General features: G+C 43.0%; 1 protein-coding gene across 2 annotated transcripts in view; it reads right to left on the reverse strand.

The window, feature by feature from the left end:
- The window catches only part of CUNH4orf19 (chromosome unknown C4orf19 homolog), a 116,791-nt gene that overhangs the window by 13,080 nt on the left and 89,624 nt on the right, over window positions 1-14,087 (reverse strand). For both annotated transcript variants that reach the window (XM_037738016.1, XM_017527298.2), the window contains one exon: window positions 9,437-9,486. The gene's annotated coding sequence lies outside the window, so the exon portion shown is untranslated. The remainder of the gene's footprint in view (window positions 1-9,436; window positions 9,487-14,087) is intronic.

Here is a 14,087-nt window from a genome sequence, read left to right on the forward strand (position 1 = left end):
AATGTTGACAGATTGCATTGGCTCTACAGATTGCATTGGGTAGTATGGACATTTTAACAATATTGATTCTTCCAATCCATAATCATAGAATATCTTTCAATTTTTTTGTGTCCTTTTCAATGTTTTTCACCAATGTTTTATAGTCTTCATTGTAGAGATCTTTCACTTTTTTTGTTAATTCCTAGGTATTTAATTTTATTTGTAGCTATTATAAATGTGATTTCTTTTTTGAATTGTTTGCTCTTGACATATAGAAATGCTAGATTTTTGTATGTTGATTTTGTATCCTGCGACTTTACTTAATTTGCTTATTAGTTCTAATAGTTCTTTGTTGGGGTCTTTAGATTTTCCCATATATAAGGTCATATCATCTGCAGACAACATAGTGAAACCCCATCTCTACTAAAAATACAAAAAATTTGCAAGGTGGGAGGATCACTTGAGGTCAATAGTTTAAGACCAGTCTGGCCAACATGGTGAAACTCTGTTTCTACTAAAAAATACAAAAATTAGCTGGGCATGGTGGCAGGCTTCCGTAATCCCAGCTTCTCGGGAGGCTGAGGCAGGAGAATCGTTTGAACCCTGGAGGTGGAGGTTGCAATGAGCCAAGATTGTGCCACTGTACTCTAGCCTAGGTGACAGAGTGAAACTCCATCTCAGAAGAAAGATATTCTGTATAAATTAGACCATGGAAAGAGATCTTGGAAGGCAGCTCATCAAAAGTCTACCAACTTTTCTGAATTTACACATCATCCTGTGTATGTACTGAAGACCACATACCGTCCCGATCCTAGGATGAGAACTCTGGAGGCAGATAAAGGGTATAGTTCCTGTCCTCAGGCTGTTGCTGCATCTTAGAGGGGGACTCACACTCCAGAGCTTTGGTGCTTGTCGGCTGTCTGCCTTTCCTACTACATATGAGCTCCTCACAGGCAATGCTTAATCCAGCCAGCATCCAGCTTGCACTTCATTCTTACTATTCAAATGCAGGAATGTCTGGTGAATGACAGGTGGGAATGAAGGTGTGGGAGTATGAGATATCACAAATGATTCATATAGAGGGTCTATACTCCTTTCCACAATCAAATCTCATACTATCCAGGGGTCCAAACTACAAGCCAGATGCAGGAACTCTGAGAGATGGGAGAGACCGTCGTTCTTCCTTCCCAGCTTGGGAAACAGCAAAACCTCCATTATGGAATTCCAAGAGTCAAGGATGTCCTGCTCCAAGGCTTCTATTCAACAACTTTTAATGTGGCTGCTGGGAAGTGGTTTGCATTTATAGAAGGTGGAGTATTTAAAAGGGAGATGTAATAGAATGGAACATGTAAATTTCAACTTCATTTTTTGCTAATGTTTAGAAAACAAGGCCTGAGATTTCACATAACCTGGTCAGAAGGTGAAGCAGATAAATATTTAGTGAGCCACTACTAGGGGCTGAGGTCCTGACCCAAGAGGAATGAATAAAAATAACTACCAGGAGCTGTGCCACCTTTATAGAAGAAACTAGAGACTGCTCACCCAACTTTATAGACAGTACTGAATCTATAGTTGAAAAAGGACTAGAAGATAAATTCTTTGACTGCTCCATCTATTTATTTTTTTTTTTTCCAGCAGAACCATTTCCTAGTTTTCTGGGCAGTTTTTGAAAACTCAAGGAACAAATTTTTCTGATGTGCTTCCTTTTCTCTACTGAGGTGAAGCTTCTGTTATTTTGGAGAACTTGGAAGATTATATGCAGACCTTTGTTATCAGTATCGTGAAACAGTCCACGTCATGCGTTCTCAATAGCCAGTGAGCCAGTGTGCTAGGACAGCCCTTTTCAGGGGAAAAAACCTGTGAACTGTGAACACATCCCTGCACACAAACATCCCGTCAAACCTGGCGCCTGGCCTCAGTGTGGTTTTCTGTTGTTGTCATTACAACATATAATTCGTTTCAACTTTACCACAACCCTTTAAGGTGGAACCATTGCCCAAGGTTATAAAAGTTGAATTATTATTAATGAAGGTATTATTGTTATTATTATAATATTTCCTGGCGTCCATACTATTAGGTTTTTTTTTTTTTTCTTAGAGTCCGCTGGATTACACAAGAAGCAGTTTCTGCTCCAGTAGCTTTTACAAGAGAGAACTGGATTCTCTAGATATAGGCTGAATTTTATAGGTGCAGTTGCATCAATTCACCAGTAGGTGGCAGAATATAGCAGTTATTTTTACTCCAATCTCAAGAGAAGAAGGACATGGTACAAGAAAGGCCTCAGGACCAGGCACAGAGGCTCATGCCTGTAATCCCAGCATTTTGGGAGGTTAAGGCGGATGGATTGCTTGAGATCAGGAGTTTTAGAGCATCCTGGCCAACATGGTGGAATCCTATCTCTACTAAAAATACAAATATTAGCTGGGTGTGGTGGTACACCTGTAGTCCCAACTACTTGGGAGGCTGAGGCAGGAGAATTGCTTGAACCTGGGAGGCAGAGGTTGCAGTGAGCCGAGATCGTGCCACTGCACTCCAGCCCGTGTGACAGAGCAAGACTCCATCTCAAAATAATAATAATAATAATAAAAAGCTTCAGAAACAAGAATTATGGGCTAGGCATGGTGGCTCACGCCTGTAATCCCAGAACTTTGGGAGGCCGAGGTGGGTGGGTCACTTGGGGTCGGGAGCTCGAGACCAGCCTGGCCAACATGGTGAAACCCCGTCTCTACTAAAAATACAAAAATTAGCCAGGGGTGGTGATGTGCACCTGTAATCCCAGCTACTCAGGAGGCTGAGGCCAGAGAACTGCTTGAACATGGGAGATGGAGGTAGCAGTGAGCTGAGATCGGACCACTGCACTCCAGCCTGGGTGATATAGTAAGACTGTGTCTCAAAAAGCAAAAAACAAAAAGAAACAAGAATTATGGCCCCAATAGTGCAGGTACTTTGCTATGTGGCAAGGTTAGGGAGTAGGTGATGTGGTATTTTAGATGGTTACTGTATTTGTCAGAGTTCTCCAGAGGGTCAGAGCTAATAGGACAGACATATATGTAAAGGGGAGTTTATTAAGTATTAACTCATCACAAGGTCCCACAATAGGCTGTCTGCAGGCTGAGGAGCAAGGAGAGCCAGTCCAAGCCCCAAAACTGAAGAACTTGGAATCCAGTGATTGGGGGCAGGAAGCATCCAGCATGGAAGAAAGATGTCGGCTGAAAGGCTAGGCCCATCTCACCTTTTAATGTTTTTCTGCCTGCTTTATAGTTGGTGGCAGCTGATTAGATGGTGCCCACCCAGATTAAGGGTGGGTCTGCCTTCCCCAGCCCACTGACTCAAATCTAAATCTCCTTTGGCAACATCCAAACAGACACACCCAGGATCAATACTTTGCATCCTTCAGTCCAATCAAGTTGACACTCAGTAGTAACCATCACAGTTGCTGTCACCTTTAAGCCTGGTGAGAACAAGGCTTTCTCTAGTACTGGCTGGACACGGGGTTTATTCTGGTCTGGCCAAGCAATGGTGGGGTCAAAAGGCTCCTGAAATTCTACAGAGGCCTCGTCACACAATGACTGCACATTAGAACTCTCTCTGGGTTGGTCTCTGCCCACTATACTTCTGGACAGTAATTCTGTGGAAGAGCCTGGGGGAGGAAGGTGTCCGTGGAGTCCACAGGGTCCAGGTCCTTCCCCCGGGCTAGGCCTGAGGCCGTTCCCCCCCTGTGGCTGACCTTGGGCTTCTCCCAGACCCAGGGCTGCCCGTGGTGTGAGCCAATCTCCGAGCTCCTCCTTCTACATGAGGGTACATGGCCATGAGATGATAGGGAAAGGTAAGCCACAAAATATATATGGCCCAATGTGGAGGTTTTGCAGGGGGGAAACCCATCATTTGTTATTTAAAGTTAACTCAGAATATCATGGGGGAAAAGGCAACATTTGTGTGAATGACTAGAATGAAATGGAAGGCACACAGAGATGTCAAGATCTGCCAGTAGCTTGTGGTCACCCTCTCCACACTCCCCAGCCTCCCACATTTCTCCTGTGCCCTGGTGGGGACAGTTTAAGGAAAAAGTTTGAGATGAAGATTCCTGGAAGTAGGGGTCCTGTCTAGAGCAGACAAGATGCGGTTCATTAACGAATAAAGACTAGAGTGTGTGTGTGTGTGTGTGTGTGTGTGTATGTGTGTGTGTGTGTGTGTGTGTGTGGTGGAATCCTATAGACAGGAGCACAGACAGCTCATGTTTCTAACAAGCTCAGCATCAGCAATCATTACTAAGGCATCTGCATAAAAACGTCAGACACCCCCGGCATCAGCACACAGTCACTTTCATTTCTATGACTGCATTACCAGAAGTACTGGTCAGGGTCCTATGACGATCACATGACTTAAACATGTGACGGGCCTGGTCATGTGTGTCCAGCAAATAGAAGGTTCTTAGGAAATGTTGGCTGCTTGCATGTTCATGGTAATTATGAGAATATTCATTTTCTTTTCCTTTTTTTTGAGACAGAGTCTCACTCTTGTCATCCAGGCTGGAGTGCAGTGGTGTAATCTTGACTCACTGCAACCTCCGCCTCCTCAGTTCAAATGATTCTCCTGCATCAGCCTCCTGAATAGCTAGAATTATAGGCACGTGCCACCATGCTCGGCTAATTTTTTGTATTTTTAGTAGATATGGGTTTCACCTCATCTGGTCTTGACCTCCTGACCTCAGGTGATCCACCCGCCTCGGCCTCCCAAAGTGCTGGGATTACAGGTGTGAGCCACTGCCTCTGGCTAAGAATATTCTTTAACCAATATGTGCTAGTTCCTTTTAGACACTGTGTAGAAATGGGGAACGTTTTGACTAAATCCTCCCTGGAACCACATGGGAACTGGGGTGTGTCCCCATCACAAGATATGTCTCTCATTTTGCTAAGTAGCCTTATCTGGGAGATGGCAGATGTCTGGAAGAAACCTGGAGCATTTGGACAAAGTTAAGTTCTAAAAATGACAAGGAAGTCTTAGAGGTGGCCATGTGGAGGGGAGTTTATATAACATAGTCTTGTAAGGCTACAAATAGCTTTAAAAGGAAGCACAGCTCAGGGCCGACTGCTTGGAATAAAGTAGTTCAGGGTAATTCCCAGAATCTTACAGTACCTGCTGTGGACTGAATTGTGTCTTCCCGTAAATTTACATGTTGAAACCCTCACTCAATGTGAGTGTACTTAGAGACAGGGCTTTCCAGGGGTAATGAAGGTTAGATGAGGTTATCAGGGTGGGGTCCTAACCTAAGAGGATTGGTGGCCTTATGAGAAGAGGAGACAGAGCACTCCCTCCTGAGCAACCTCGGAAGATTAGCAAAGGCTTGGGAGTGAAGGTGAATGATGCTGGTGGGTCCAGAGCACACCGAGGAGAGGCCGTGTGAGGACACAGTGAGAAGGTGGCATCTGCGAGCCGGAAAGAGCCCTCCCAGGAATCAGATTTGCTGACACCTTGATCTTGGACCTTCTGGCCTCCAGAAATCAGAGAGAATGAATTTCTTTTGTTTAAGCCATCCAGTCTAGATTATTTTGTTATGGTAGCTTTAGAAGACAGATTTAGGGCCCCAATTTGAAAGAATCTTAGAAGTCATCCCACCCAACTATTTTGTTTTATGAACGTGCTTCAGGATTCAAGACTGGAAGCAAGAACTGGTGGTAAGACAGGAAAAACCCCACAATTCGTCCCTATTTGTAGATGAACCTATGTGTGCAGAGTTGGAGCCCAATGCTCCTTTAAAGTATGGTAAGAATAAGTTTTGTACTTGGAAAGACTGAGCACAGTCTGGAGGCCTTAAACACCCCCCTAGAAGGGGTAAGACACTCTGCTAATTACTAAGACACTAAGAGGTAGAAGACCTCTGCTGTTTGTTAAATGACTCACCAACCTTTCAGGCAACCGATATTTCCTGAGCACCTATTATGTGCCAAGTAGTGAACTTGATTCCAGGAATGTAGAAAGAAACTGTCCAGGAAAGGAGACAGGTATATAGATACATGACTAATACAGTGTCCTGAGTACTAGATTCAAATATGTCATATAATATGCTATATAGGACGAGGTGCTCTGGAGTAACGGTAGGAAGATTAGGAAAGGCTGTGGGCAAAGGTGGGCAGACAGTGGTTCTGGTAGATTTCTGGAGCACATTCCAGGAGAACCACGTGCACTCCCACTGCCCTGTTATAAAACACCATCTCTTTCGTACCTGGATTACTGACTGCAACATTACCTTACTGTCACGTATACCTGCTAGTGTCTCCGGCGAATATATTTGCCACAAAGGAGTCATGATCTTTTTAGACCATGAATCTGGATCATTATCACTTCCCCTGTCTAAAACTTTTCAGAGGTTTCTCATGCTGTCAGGATGTTTAGTAGCATGTAATAACGAAGATAAAATATCAAAAGTACATAGTCCTTCTTCTGTACCTGCTGTTCATCGACATGCTTTACATACACACTTGGTTCTCTTTATTCGTGGATTCTGTATCTGTGACTTCGCCGACTTGCTAATGTTAATTTGTAACCCCCAAATCAATACTCATGGTGCATGTGTGGCCGTTCCTGGAGTGTCCAGAGTGGCAAAACATTCTGAGTCATTAGATGCTTACATTTCTAGCTGAGCTCAAACAAGATGACACTGTTCCATAGTATAAATGGGTATCTTCTCGTGGCCCCACTGTTTGAATTTTCTGCTTTTTCTTGGTGATGTCCCTGTTAAAAATGGTGCTGACATGTTGTCTAGTGGTCCTAGATGCAAGAAAGCTGTGATGTGCCTTACAGAGAAAATGTGTGTGTTAGATATACTTTGTTCAGAAATGAGTCATAGTGCTGTTAGCCTTGAGCTCAACGTTAATGAATTAACAATACCTATGTGAATAAAGTGCTTTTACAACTGAAACACACAGAAAACAAGGTTATATATTGATCAGCGGATGAACATATTGTGACCAGAGGCTTGTAGGAACCTTACCCCGTATTTCCCCTGAGAGCAATGGTGCAGTTTTCACTAACTCATTGTTTGAAGTGACTTTATAGAACATAACTACAGTGAATTATGATTATCGGCTGTAGTAACTCACTTAAAATTAATAAGAACCTCATATAATAATAGACCAAGTCTTTTCTATCACACACACAGCTTTCTGTTTTCGTTCCTGATCTCAAGGACCTTGTCATAGACTATCTCCTTTGCCTTCTCTCCCCACCCCATCTAAACCAGCCAGTTCAAATCCCTGTTATTCCACTCACGTCACCTTTCACTTTGCATTCTTAGCGCAACTTATGGTTTTATTTAATTCATTTTTTGGTGTCTTTCCCGCCTTCTCAACTATTGAACCTATGAGGGTGGAGCCTGCGAGCCACCTGCAAGTCTTAACTCTGCTTGTTTGCTCTTAGGCAGAGGAGGATGAGCACATGAGGGAGACTGGGAAGGGTGCTCAGAGAGGGAGGAGGGAGTCAGGCTTTACTATCAAGAAGCAGGTGAGGAGAGAGTCTTCCATCAAAGAGTGTCAGTTGCTTCAGAGATAAAGAAAGGATGGAACAGTGCACCTGGATTTCACATCCAGGAGGTTGGGGGTGAGAAATGCAGGCAGGTTGTAAAGCAGTGGAGGTGCATGCCGGGGCGCGGCAGGCTGAGGAATGCATGGGGCATACAAAAGGGAGGCGAGAGAACTCTTAGGGAGCTTAGCTGGGCTGGAGAAGGTGGAGGCAATAGTCGCAGTGGACAAGGATATAGGGTTACAGGATGGTTTTGTAGAGGGTGAAACATAAATATATTTTATAAGCCAAGAAGGAGAAAGATAGTTGAAAGAAGTTGAGAATGGTAGAAAGAATGAGGGAAAATCTAGGATCGAGTCAAGATCACTAGTGAAGGGATGTACCTTAGGAAAGACGTAGAGATACACACTTTTCCCTTGGAGCCTAGAGGGAAAGAGGCAAGGGTGATTTTAAGGGGAGACATTTCTGGATGCAGGATGGGAAGCTGGAGGACTGTAAGCTGTGAGTTTCTTGATGCGGGAGGCAAGGTGCCTGCTGGAAGGGCTGGAAGTGAAAGCTCAAAGTGACAAGGTTTAGAATGGTGTGTGGTGGAGAGGAAGAGCAACCACTGAAAGACAGCTAGGCAGTGCTGAGGGCTGGCCTCAGCTGGCCACCGAAAACCAGAACGATGCCAATACGTGTAGTTCTGGCATTCTTTCCCTCTCCCAGCAGTGCCCAGCAATCCAGGTGAAGGCCTATAGAACATGGGTTGCTACCCTGGTCCCAGGTTGAGGTATAAGGCAACACGGCTTGGGTCTTGAGAATGCTGGCAAGCATGGCTAAGGGCATGGACCTGGGGCCGGCACTAGATGGGCAGGGCTGCGTGGCCAAGAGGTTGGCTAAGGAAGAAGGAAGAATCCTGCAGGTTGAGGGTCCTAATGAGGTTGGGGGGTGGGGGCGGGAAAAAAGCAAGACTGGTGACCTGGCATCCTTGAGCATGAGGAGTTTGGAGCCATGAGAGATGGTGATACTGGCCCATTAGGGTTTACAATGAATGACATGATTCAGGCAAGAGGAAATGTAGTGGACGTGAGGATACTAGAGTGCAGAAAGTCTGAAAGGCTTTGCGCCCACGGTACTGAATGATCTGGGGCAGCTGCAGTCCCCAGATGAGGGCAACAGTAGGGAAAGGGACAGAAGAGGCCAATGACATAAACCTCAAAGGAAGATGAGGTTTGCAGATAGGAGGCAGCTTGGCCATCTAGAATTTGCAAAGGGGAACCAGAATAATGCCTGCACTACTTTCAGGAGACAGAGTTGGGGCGGGGATTAGGCTGGTTCCAATGGAGTAAAATATATAGATTATATTGCAAGTTCGGCTAAAGATGGAAATGGTACAGGGCTTGGGGAAGAGACTCAGAGAGAAATAAAGAGAAGGAAGGTCTGTATTCATAGAACCTGGGTCCTAAACAGGAGAGTATACTGGCATCATCTAGAGGGCTAGTCATTATCCCAGTCTCTGATTTAGTGGGTCTTAGATGGGGCCTGAAAAACTGAATTTCTATTGAGTTCCCAGGTAAGGCTGGCACTATAGGTCTGGGGACCACACACTGAGAACCACTGTGCTGAGGCATGGACATTACTGGAGAAGCTCAAAATTGCCTGGGGACAGGGATAGATTAACTGGAAATCTTTCAGGGTGGAGAATTGGTTGAACTGTGCATTATCACGGATATCTTAGAATTGTATCTCCGAAAAACAAACATAAAAAGGAAACAATTCTACTCAAACCTGAGTGAGCCAGAGAGAAAGAGACTTTGGGGACCGCTCTGTCTACTGGCTTTAAGGTTTTACGTAACAAAATCTGTAGCAGAAGACTGAATGATAGAAAATTTAATGGAAAGTGGAGATAATAGGATTTTCCTGCCAAAGCGTGGAAAGATAAAATAAAATAACTTACCTGTTGTGCAGATTGTCTGTTACGTTTCTCTAGAAGTTTAACTTCTCTTCCTGCAACAATAAAAAAGTTGAAAATTGAGATCTGTAGGTCACCTCCTTTTTACAGCCACATAATATTGTGAGTGTGACAGCAGGAAGTGTTTCCTAAGGGGCACTGGGCAATAATGTGGGGAAGGAGTTCTTGGCTTGGAACAACTTGCCCAGGAAGGCAAAGGGTGTGACATTTATCAGCCTGGGATTTACAGTCCAGCTCCTGACATTCAGCAATCAATTCACGGTTAACCACAATTTCAGTCTATAAAATAATATTGTAGTGAGATTTAAATGGCACAACATATAAACTGTTGATCACACACTGGGAGTGTTGGAGTTGTCCACTAACCCACAGCTATCTACTATGGTCTGAATGTTTGTGCCCCTGAAAATTCATATGTTGAAACCAATTCCCAGTGTGATGGTATTAGGAGGTGTGATGGTATTAGGAGATGGAGCCAGCCATGCAAAGAAAAGCTCTCATTAAACCACTGGGCTATTAAAAAACCTTAAGTGGTTCTGTATTGCCTACCAAATCTTAAATGTCCTCAGCTATGCATTCAAGGCCTCCTACAATATGACATGCATGGCCTTCCTAGTTTATCTGGGAAACTCCTCTGGCTACTTTCTAGTTCAAGCCAAATTAGACTTTTCACTATTCTTTAATGCCAATGCTTCTATGCCTTTGCATATATTGCACATATTATTTCCCCCAGTTGGTATAGCTCTTCACCAACCAAAACTTTACAAAATTCTATTCATCCTTTGAAACTCATTTCATACACTACTTTCACCAGGAAGACTTAAAAAAATTAAAAAATAAAGGTAATTACTCTATTTAAAATATTTCTAAAGGATCTTTAAGCTCTTTGTATTAGTCCATTTTCATACTGCTATGAAGAAATATCTGAGACTGGGTAATTTATAAAGAAAAAGAGGTTTAATGGGCTCACAGTTCCACATGGCTGGGGAGGTCTCACCATCATGGTGGACGGTGAAGGAGAAGCAGAGGCACGTCTTACATGGTGGCAGGCAAGAAAGCATGGGAACTGTGCTTTATAAAACCATCAGATCCCTGAGACTTATTCACTATCATGAGAACACCACGGGGAAAACCCACCCCCATGATTCAGTTACCTCCTACTGGGTCCCTCCCACAACATGTAGGGATTATGGTAGCTACAATTCAAGACGAGATTTGGTTGGGGACACAGCCAAATCATATCACTCTATCAAGGTGGACAGCTCTGAGCACTTTCTGCCTTGGATTAGAGTACATTATTTATTTATACAATGTTCCCTCCATCAGACTATAAACCCTCAGTAGAGAAATGGTTTCATCAGTGTTTATCTGCACATTGTATCTCCTGACACAGAGACTTGCATGTAGCTGGTACCTTGCATGTTTTTAAAAAATTTGACTTAAAAATATCATTGGCAATTTAAAGATGCCTAATGCCAATGTATAATATTAGAACACAACAATGTTCACATTTTATAATTTCTAAGAGGTACATATATTCATTTACCTTTTAACATATCTGGAATTGGAATATATCTCACAATCATTGGCACATCATGGTTACATTGGCAGCATTACTTTCTGTCTTTGTGTTACATAAGATAATGGTAGATGTTGCAATCAACGGCATCTAATATTTAATAAAATATAGCATTTAATCCTATGTTATAGTTCATTTCAGCAATATATGACGCAAAAATCTTATAAACAATACCCTATATTGAACAGATGTCTACTCTTTCACAGTTGCTCAAAGAAGTCCTTCTAAGATGAAACTAACAACATCCAGGGATGAAGTAAGAATTTTATGAACTCCAAGAACTATAAAGATCAGGTATCAAAATAACAATAACCATGAAATAAGATGCATCAAAGAAGTTCTAATCCTTCCCAGAATGACTTTTTGAAATAATACATCTTTTCAAAAATAAACGTTTTTTTGGGTATACTGCTGGTACCTGGAAAACATATGTTTCCACATATGGAAACAAGTATAAATAATTCATTTGTTAAGCAAGCTAGCACTGGCATGACACTGGCTTGCACACGGGGACGACCTGGTGCCTGGTACAGCCAATCAGCACTAAGCGCTGTGGGAGTTTGGGAGAAGAAATAACCCCACTGCTGCAAAGCTGCCAAGAAAGGCTTTATGGAAAAATGAGGCCATGAGAGATGGGTAGAAATTAGATAGGCAGAGAGGACAGCTTTAGTAAAAGCAAAAGGTAGAAAAGAACAGGACTTGTATGAAAGACAATGGAGAGAACTATGTTGGATTTTGGGGTCACAAGATGGATATGACATATGTGGCCAGGTTACTGGGGCCCCTGAAAGTAGGTCCAGAAGACCAAATATGACATGATCGGCGAACAAAGTAGGTTCTGAAGTGGCAAATGACAGGATGAAAGCAATATATTAGACGGTATGACCTACCAGTTGTAAGCAGAGGAAACAGAAAGGGTTGGGTACAGAAAGACTTGCTAAGAGTTTACCTTTTGAATTTAATAATGAGATAAAAAGAGCCTAGTATGTGGTGGCATCAAAGGGAATTCAGAGAAAGGAGCAAATTTGGAAGTGATTTTTTTCAAGATTTCTTGGATTTTTGAGTTAGATTAATTTCTACTGTCCCTGGTTTCTCTTAGCACATTGGTTTATATGCTTATTACACATAGTATCATACAAGAGTTACATAACCTCACTAGCTCCTTTCTTATGCATAAAATGACAATGACAGTAGCACCTTTTTCAGACAGTAGTTAGGATTAAGTGAAAGAACACAGTATGGTATGGAGCACACTAGTTGGTACAAAGTACAATTTCCTTTTTTTTGGTGGGGGATAGAGTCACACTCTGTTGCCCAAGGTGGAGTGCAGTGGTGTGATCTCGGCTCATCACAACCCCTGCCTCCTGGGTTCAAGCTATTCTCCTGCCTCAGCCTCCCAAGTAGCTGGAACTGTAGGTGTGCGCCACCATGACCAGCTAACTTTTGTATTTTTTTTCTTTTTCTTTTTTTCCTTTTTGTTCTGCTTTGTCCATGATGATTTTTTTTTTGTATTTTTTTCAGCAGAGATGTGGTTTCACTATGTTGGCCAGGCTGGTCTTGAACTCCTGAACTTCTGATCCGCCCGCCTCGACTTCCCAAAGTGCTGGGATTAAAGGCATGAGCCACTGTGCCTGGTACAAAGTACAATTTCAACAGTGTTGGCTGTTTCTTGATTCATCAAAGTTATCGTCATCATCCCCCTCCTCCTCATCGCCTATTAGTTTTCAGTTTTTCTCTTGCCACTACAATGGAAGTTCCTTGAGTCTAAGGATCTATCTCATTATCTTTATTTCTTCAAAAAGAAATACAAAGTAGGACTTCTGTAAATATGGACCACAATTCGAGGTAAAAAATTCCAGATTTCCATGGAAGAAGGAATTTGTATGACAAAAGAAGGAATTATTAGAATTATTCTTATTTTTGGAGGCTGAGAGAATGGAAGAATGGTGGTTCCATGAATGAAGCAGTTGGCAGGAGCACAAGGTGTAGTGTTTCACAGATCCTGAAGTCAGCAGTTAATCTACTGGGCTGAAACGATGGATGGGAAGATGACAACAGAAAGGTGGTGGACAGGACAAATGCATCCAACTTCCTTCCATTGAAACAAAGGCAGAAACTCAAAGAGAGAGCAATAGAGGAGGTAAAAACAGAAAGTGAAGTCACTGACTTCATAAATCAGCAACCTGGCAAATAAAGAGTTGGCCCAATTTAGATGGTAGAATCATTAAGTTCCCAAGGAAAGTAATAATGAATTATGGAGGACTAAAATAAGAATAATTTGGAAGGTGTTTAAGAAGTTAGGTTACTAAAGTCCTTCCTGTACTCCTTGGGTGGTTTCTGCTTTCCATCTCAATCAAAGAATACAGGTTGAGTATCAGGAAAGGGTGAAACAGGGTTTTGGGACTGGAAACAACAGTAGAGGACACACAGGGGTTGCATACCAAAAGCTGGGGATCCAGTGACCATGAGAACAGAGAAACAGAGAATGTTGGGGTATGTGGTGGCATCAAAGGGGATCCAGAGGAAGGAGCAAATTTGCAGCCTTGTTCCCCTCCTTGGTTCCATGGGAATGCCTGGAGGCCACCCTCTACTTGTCCTGCAGACATCCAGCAAAAGTCTCTACCATAAAGATAGAGATCAAAACCAAGCAACCAATCAACAAAAAGCACTTGGAGGAAACAGAGAAAGAAGAAAGCCCAAAACAACAAACAGACAAAAAGCCAACCCCCAAACCAGACCCCAAATCATGCACAATAACATCTTGAACATGTTACTTGTACCCCAAAACAGAAAGCTATGCTTTTTTAAACAATTAGAGAATAGGCCAGGTGCGGTAGCCCACACCTGTAATCCCAGCACTTTGGGAGGGTGAGGTGGGCAGATCACGAGGTCAGGAGATCGAGACCGTCCTGGCCAACATGGCGAAACCCCGTTTCTGCTAAAAATAACAAAAAATGGCTGGGCATGTTGGCACGTGCCTGTAATCCTAGCTACACGAGAGGCTGAGGAAGGAAAATCGCTTGAACGAAGGAGTTGGAGGTTGCGGTAAGCCAAGAT

This window comes from Cebus imitator, unplaced genomic scaffold (genome assembly GCF_001604975.1).
Source record: "Cebus imitator isolate Cc_AM_T3 unplaced genomic scaffold, Cebus_imitator-1.0 Scaffold47, whole genome shotgun sequence".
Lineage (NCBI taxonomy): Eukaryota > Metazoa > Chordata > Mammalia > Primates > Cebidae > Cebus > Cebus imitator.